This window comes from Anomaloglossus baeobatrachus, unplaced genomic scaffold (genome assembly GCF_048569485.1).
Source record: "Anomaloglossus baeobatrachus isolate aAnoBae1 unplaced genomic scaffold, aAnoBae1.hap1 Scaffold_82, whole genome shotgun sequence".
NCBI lineage: Eukaryota > Metazoa > Chordata > Amphibia > Anura > Aromobatidae > Anomaloglossus > Anomaloglossus baeobatrachus.
The window spans coordinates 502,949-510,356 of NW_027445206.1; the positions used below are offsets into that span (position 1 = coordinate 502,949).

The following is a 7,408-nucleotide window of genomic DNA, read 5'->3' on the forward strand; positions in this document are numbered from 1 at the left end:
CCAACGTATTGTTACACCTCTATAAATCACTTGTAAGGCTACATCTGGAATATGGGAACCAGTTTTGGGCTCCACATTTTAAAAAGGACATTCAGAAGTTAGAGTCAGTTCAAAGGTGGGCAACTAGACTACTACAAGGAATGGAAGGCCTCCCATATGATGACAAGTTGAAAAAGTTATTAAGTGATTATTGGCTGCAATGGGGCTTTCTGGCTGGTGCCAGCCTCTCTTCTTAGCACACAGGAACCACAATCCCTACACCATGCTTCAATGGATTCTCTCATCCCAGCCCAGTAAAACTACATATTTTACACAGTCATAAGCAGCCAAAAGGGATCTATTCTATTCAATTGCAAATGATCTAGATAAGACTGAGAATAAGATACTGCACGGGACATAGCAGAGTTGGTCAAGTTGAGTGGAGATGAGTTTGCTATTTGGCACAGCTTTTTGCATCAATAAAGCAAGTAAAAGGTGTGAAAGATAAAAAAAAGGGTGAAAGTGTGAAAAGTGAATTGGCCAAATTGAGGTGCATATAAAGTTTTTGCTTTCTTTCAATTCACTAATGGGGCTCATTTGAATCAGGTGAATTGAGTTCTGCTTTTGGAAACTGGGTTAAGAAGGGGTGCACCGGTCCTGGAGGTACTGCAATACCAGGTCAATGCGTGCAGTGGACAGAGCAAGATTTTTTCCATCTCCTTGTTCTAAAAATCCATTTAATATATGGTCCCCAGAGAGGGGACGTATCAGATATTAAACTGATAAGAACAGATTTAATTTTTTTTTTTTCTGTTTATCAGTAGGACTTCAAAATAACAAAGGTGATCGCCTCCCGTTGCCTGGGAACCATCCAGGCGCAAGAGGCCTATGTGTCACCAGAAGGCGCACACACTTCCTCAAGGCCGGCAGACGTGCAATCCCAGGCACCTTCCAGTACCGACCAAGGTAGCGTCCTCCGAAACTACACTTGATCTTAGCCAAAAGGCCGAGAAGCTATAACCCGAATTGGTTACGGCCTTGAGTGGCACCCTGGCCTATACCGGACACATCTTAGGGAGAGGGAGACAAACCCACGCCTACAGAAGACATTTTGTCACCCAAGCCAACCCTTGAAAAGGCTGTTTTGCAGAGCAAAAACAAGAAGAATGGTGCTTTTTGCAGCCGCCGCCCACTGCAATGAATCTGAATAACTCCTCCTTTTGGACACAAGCACCTCCCCTCCCCCTTGCAGTCTTTCCAATTCATGATACAAAAAGACGGACGGACAGGACAGGACAGGACAGGCTGCCTGACTTTCCGTCACTGCCACCCTTTGCCATCCTTGCCCGTAGAAAGCCCTTTCATCATCCCCAAACCCTAATCTTTTCCCTTCCCTTCCCAGATGCGTCTCACTCCCTTTCATTAGGAAGTGAGCGCAGCCTTTTCTCCGTTCTGCACATGCGCGACGTTAAACACAAATGCGCAGGCGTGCGTTCCATTACCCTCACTGCATTCCACTCCCATACAGGAAGTGGGCGCAGCTATTACTACGGTCGCACATAAAAGAACCCACGGCCACCACTGCACATAGCTGACTCCACCACAGGACACCCACTTCTACACCAACGCAGGTAAGACAGGATCGGCACCTCTATGCTCCCGTTACAATCAGGCTCAGTCACCATGTGATAACGCTCTCAACTCTTTAGTTGCAGGCTCCCCTTGCTTCACCTCCACTGGCTGTGCTGCCATTTCCTCTCCCACCTGGAAGGTATACTTTATTCCACTATTTTCCTGTTTCTCTCTTCCCCCTTTTCCCATAACCTACTTTTATCTGCATTTGTGGGGTATCTATATGCTATTTACATCATAGTTTTATTCATTAATATGGAAGGGAAGAGTGCCCATGAGAGTGTTGAACTGCGGAGAGCAAGAGATTAAGCTGCTCCGATTTGCCACCATTGATAAGCTGTTCTCAGTAGATACACATGCTATCCAAACAGCAGCATCCACCATTGCTTCAGCCCACCCATTCAGTGACAGCTCACCAAGTCAGCCAGAGGAGTGGTGTAAGGAATTACACGTAGGCACTGACTCCACACCTTCACATCACAAGAAGGGGGTCTACAGGCTAGTGCAAGAATACGAGCAAGTCTTCAGCAAACATCCGCTAGACTTTTGAAGAATAAAAGGGGTCAAACACTACATCCCCACAAGTGCACACCCACCCATCAAAGAGAGATATAAGCCAAAACTACCTGCACATTACCAGTGTACCAAGGACATGTTGAGCAACATGAAGGAGGCTGGGGTTATCCGTGACAGTTGTAGCCTCTGGGCAGCTCCGTTGGTCCTGTTAAAGAAGAAGGACAGCACCACTCCCCTGTATTGAGGAATAGCTAGCTGCATTGAGAACTGCAAATTATTTTTCTACCCTTGATCTCACTAGTCGCTATTGGCAAGTGTCCGTTGCTGAGGCAGACCGGGAGAAGACCGCCTTTGCCACCCCGATGGGTCTCTGCGAGTTCAAAAGCATGCCCTTCGAGCTGTGCAATTTGCCAGGAACCTTCCAGAGGCTGATGGAATGCTGCTTGGGACACCGAAACTTTGAAACGGTACTGCTATACCTTTATGATGTTATTGTTTATTCTAAAGCAAACAAGATTTTAGGGTGTATAAAAAGGGAGATTAGATCCGGTGATCCCAACGTATTGTTACCCCTCTATAAATCACTTGTAAGGCCACATCTGGAATATGGGGTAAAGTCCTGAGCAGGTTGATAACCATTGGTTTGAGCATGGTAGGGTGTAGTGCGCATCTTCCTGCATCGGTAAAAGCTGCAGAAGTCCTTGAAGATTTCCGCTTCAAAGGCTGTGCCTTGATCTGTGAGGACTCTCTCTGAGTAGCCATGAGGTCTGCATAAGTGTGCTTGGAAGACCTTCGCTGCAGTATGGGCCATTAGATCTTTGACTTGTACCACAACCATAAATCTCGAGTAGTTGTCTACCATCGTAAGTGCATACGTGAGCTCGCCTCGATATTCTGCAACAAAACTCCCTTTTTCGATTTCAGTTTCAGCAAACACTCCTCTTCCTGTAGAAAATATTTATCATTACCTAAGACAGTCATTCTAATGCATGACAATATTAAGGCAATTTAGTTAAAACTTGTTTTAACTCACCTTTAAGGGGATTGATGTATTTCATGGTCAATCCAGGTTTGTCAGTGATGGCACTGACATAATGTATGGCGTCTTTTTCGGGCGTTATCCTTTGCCTTTTCATTGTGAAAATCCAGTTGCCTATATCAAAGCAAATTCTACTACTTGTAAAGTATGCAGAAAATGAAATGTAGAACATATAACATCAACTGCTTAGGAACGCATCATAGGTTAGTACTTAAAAGGATATTGTCATGTTCTAGTCATAATGCAAGCTGGACATTTTTCATGTTACCCTGTAATCGCCGGCCTGTTCTAATGCTCACAAGCCAAGATATAGGCTCAGCTGCTAAGGCTTCCCTCTGCCTTCTGAATGAAACTTGAATATGTCTGGGTCACTGTGTATATAGCAGGTGCTCAGAAAAAATAAGAGTCAATTCAATAGAAATAGCTCTGGCACACTATAGTGATCAATAACGTAAGAAAAGAACTCTTGGAATGCTGAAAATTCTTTATTTGTGCAAAAGGATAATTCATCCAACGTTTCGACCTTGTTTTTAGGTCTTTATCAAGGATAAAGTTATCTAAGATCATAAAGGGTTACAAAACCATATAAACACGTAATTAGTACATAGTACAACATAACAGTACAATATATTGCTACTTGAGAGTACAATGGGTCAAATGACCATGATGCACATACAAAAAATTTTTCCAAAGCCATAGTGAAAACATTTGTACTGAGGAAAGAAAATTTCCACATGACCTATCTGGAGAAACATTCTGGATCAAACAACCAAAAATAGTCAAGCAGGTAAATACACACCTATATGGATAACAGGATGATATGTGTTCAATTGTATAGCGTCATTGCCATTAAGGTACAAATGGAAAACTTGCAATCCTATATAGTGAAGGAAATGAACACATATCATATCAAAGAACACAGGAACATGGGTGTGAGAAAAACCTCAATGTTTATACTTTGTTCTTTATAATGGTGTGAACATGTATATGTCTCAGTACCTTATGCACTTGAGAATTCTAGTGAGTAGATCATGAAAGCCTATTTCAGAACTGGAATCGGTAAATAATTGTAGGTGGAATCTAAATGAAAAGATGGTACAAGTGTTATCATGACACGTGGGCTATAACACAATGGACCGTGTGACAAAGAAGAAAGGAGAGAAAGAAGAGGAAGAAAATGCAACTACCTGTAACATTACGTGATAGTCACTGGTAAGTATCACTTGACAATTCAAGTGAAAAAGGATTCCTTTATTAAAGGGTTCTCAGTCGCCTCAGGATCATGAAATACTAGGGTAAATGATATGAGAATGGGTAAGAAGCACCACTAAAGGAAATATGAGATGCAGGACATATATCTATAAACCCCTGAACTACATGATAGAAATAAAAAGAAGAAAAAAGAAAAAAAAGAAGAAAGAAGAAGAACACATAGAATGCGGAAAGAGAATGGGTACAACTACCTGAGTTACTGCAGGGAGGCCCCTGGTTGGTATTGTGAGGGTTAGTGGAATTCCTTCACTGAAGGGTTCTCAGTTGCCTCAGGTTCGTGAAAAATGCTATAGACAAATAATGCCCGGAGAAAAGGGGTTCATATACAGCGAATAATGGTAATACAAGGTACATGTGTCACATGTAATAGTATATATATATATATTGTACTAAGCTCTACACCAGAAATAGAAAGTAGTCCCTCTGCCTTCTGTCTAGGTGCCCTGAGTTATGTCCTGTAAACTGTCACAGGGACCCAGACACACATGTGTAGTAGGGGAATATCCCTGCTGAGATGCCAGTGCTAGAGCACTCGTTTGCTGTGGAGTTGAACGCTATGTGAGCAGTTCTTACCTTCAATGAGCAGAAGTCTCTTTTTTCAGATTTCAATATCTCTGTGGGTATCTGGCAGAAATATGGAATACTCTTTACTGCTAAGACCCTGTACACCACTCCCACTAAAGGGGGCTTTACACGCTGCGACATTGCTAATGCGGAGTCGTTGGGGTCACGGAATTTGTGACGCACATCCGGCCGCATTAGCGATGTTGCTGCGTGTGACACCGATGAGCGATTTTGCATCGCTGCAAAAACGTGCAAAATCGCTCATCGGTGACATGGGTCTCCATTCTCGATTATCGTTACTGCAGCAGTAACGATGTAGTTCGTCGCTCCTGCGGCAGCACACATCGCTCCGTGTGACACCGCAGAAACGAGGAACCTCTCCTTACCTGCCTCCCAGCCGCTATGAGGAAGGAAGGAGGTGGGCGGGATGTTCCGGCCACTCATCTCCGCCCCTCCGCTGCTATTGGGCGGTCGCTCAGTGACGTCGCTGTGACGCCGCACGGACCGCCCCCTTAGAAAGGAGGCGGTTCGCCGGTCACAGCGACGTCGCCGGGCAGGTAAGTATGTGTGACGGGTCTGGTCGGTGTTGTGCAGCATGGGCAGCGATTTGCCCGTGTCGCGCAACAGATGGGGGCGGGTATCCACACTAGCGATATCGGGACCGATATCGCAGTGTGTAAAGTAGCCTTTAATAAACTGTGTAAAGGATTTTAAGTAAAAATCCACAATAAACCAGCGCTAGATGGGTTTTTATAATTTTATTAATAGACCACAAATAAAAATTTTTTTGCTATCCTTGTTTCAAGACAGAGTATTTGATAATATACAATACACTGATTATTACTAAAACCAAGGACCACATAAAACAAGGACCACATAAAATAAAAAATGAAAGTAATGAGAATAAAATTCTTTTGTATAACCAATTAACTTCGAGATGATACAATATTCACATTGATTTAGTTTTACCAGTCTAATGTAATGCCTCGGCCGGTGGCATATATTTTGTTTGGTTAATAATTTAGACTTATACAATGAAAGATGTACTATACCACCCCTGGCTAACTTACAAGTTTTAAGTTGTACAATATAAGTTTGCGACGTTATATTCATATATAGGAAGGCAAACAATATTGGCAATTTAGTGGCACCCACCATACGTAATCTTACAGCACCTAATAAGGGAGGATTATTTGGCCTGAAAGGTTTTTTTCCATGCAAAAGCTGTATAGTATGTAAGAATACAAAAAATATTTCACGGAAATCCTTCTTACAGGGGCAGACAGAAGTCATGATTAGAGAATTTATTACATGTCAATCAAAGGGAGTAGTATATTGCATTCAATGTCCCTGTCAGAAAAAATACATTGAGAGAACTATTAGACCCCTATGGAAAAGGGTGGGTGAGCACATTAGAAGTGTTAAAAATAAATGTACTAAGCACCCCCTATCCAGACATTATGTGTTAAAACATGGAGGGTCCTTTAAAGGATCCCAAGTATGGGGCGTACAAAAAATAACTAAGGATTGGAGAGGTGGCGATTTCATTAAAAAAATGTCACGAGCAGAAAGCCAATGGATTTTTGAATTGAACACCTTGAAACCATATGGACTCAATAATGATATAGAACTGTTTGCTTTTAATTAATTTATATTTTTATAGGTAGAGGAGTAATAGGTACTGATAATAATACGGAGAGAAGGAAAAAAAAAAAAAAAAGCGATTGTCATGGAGATATATGTGTATATATGCATAATATATATTAAAATTGGTGCTTCACTTGCCCAAGGTTGATGTAGATATAAGGGGCTTTTCATATTATAGCAAATTTATATTACACCTTTATGATGTCCTTTTGTTAAATTTATTGTTGAAAAAAAGCATATGCATATATACACATTGTCTTCCCAGTATATGATGATACAAGCAAGGCTATATATAGGTCTTTTTAGAAAAACCTTTAGAAAAACCTTTGCACATAATTATATTATATGGCTATTATGAACGGTCTTTCACAAATTGATATATGTAGTGGTCATTGAATGTTGGTTGAATTTAAACATTGTTTAATTTTATGCAAATTATAACCAATTAAATATATGCATAAATAGTGCTCTAGGCAACAGCTGAGTTATCCTTGAGGAAGGGGGCCGTTACACGCCCCCGAAACGCGCGTCGGATCAGGACTCTGTTTTTGCCTACCTCACCTGTGCGGTGATAACCTGCCAAGTAATCTCTCCCTCGTGTGGAATCAACCGGCTTCCACTGGACACGGTACGGATTGCCTGCTGGAGAGGTTGAGAGGTTACCGCTGACATTTCCTTTGTCTGCAACCAGGATACATTGGTACCTCCAGCGGTTCTGCATTGCTCGTTTGGAAGCGGATCGGAGCCTTGTGTGGTGCT

General features: G+C 42.1%; 1 pseudogene; it reads right to left on the bottom strand.

The window, feature by feature from the left end:
- Window positions 1-620: 620 nt before the first annotated feature.
- Window positions 621-826, bottom strand: LOC142288349 (U2 spliceosomal RNA; annotated as a pseudogene).
- Window positions 827-7,408: the final 6,582 nt, after the last annotated feature.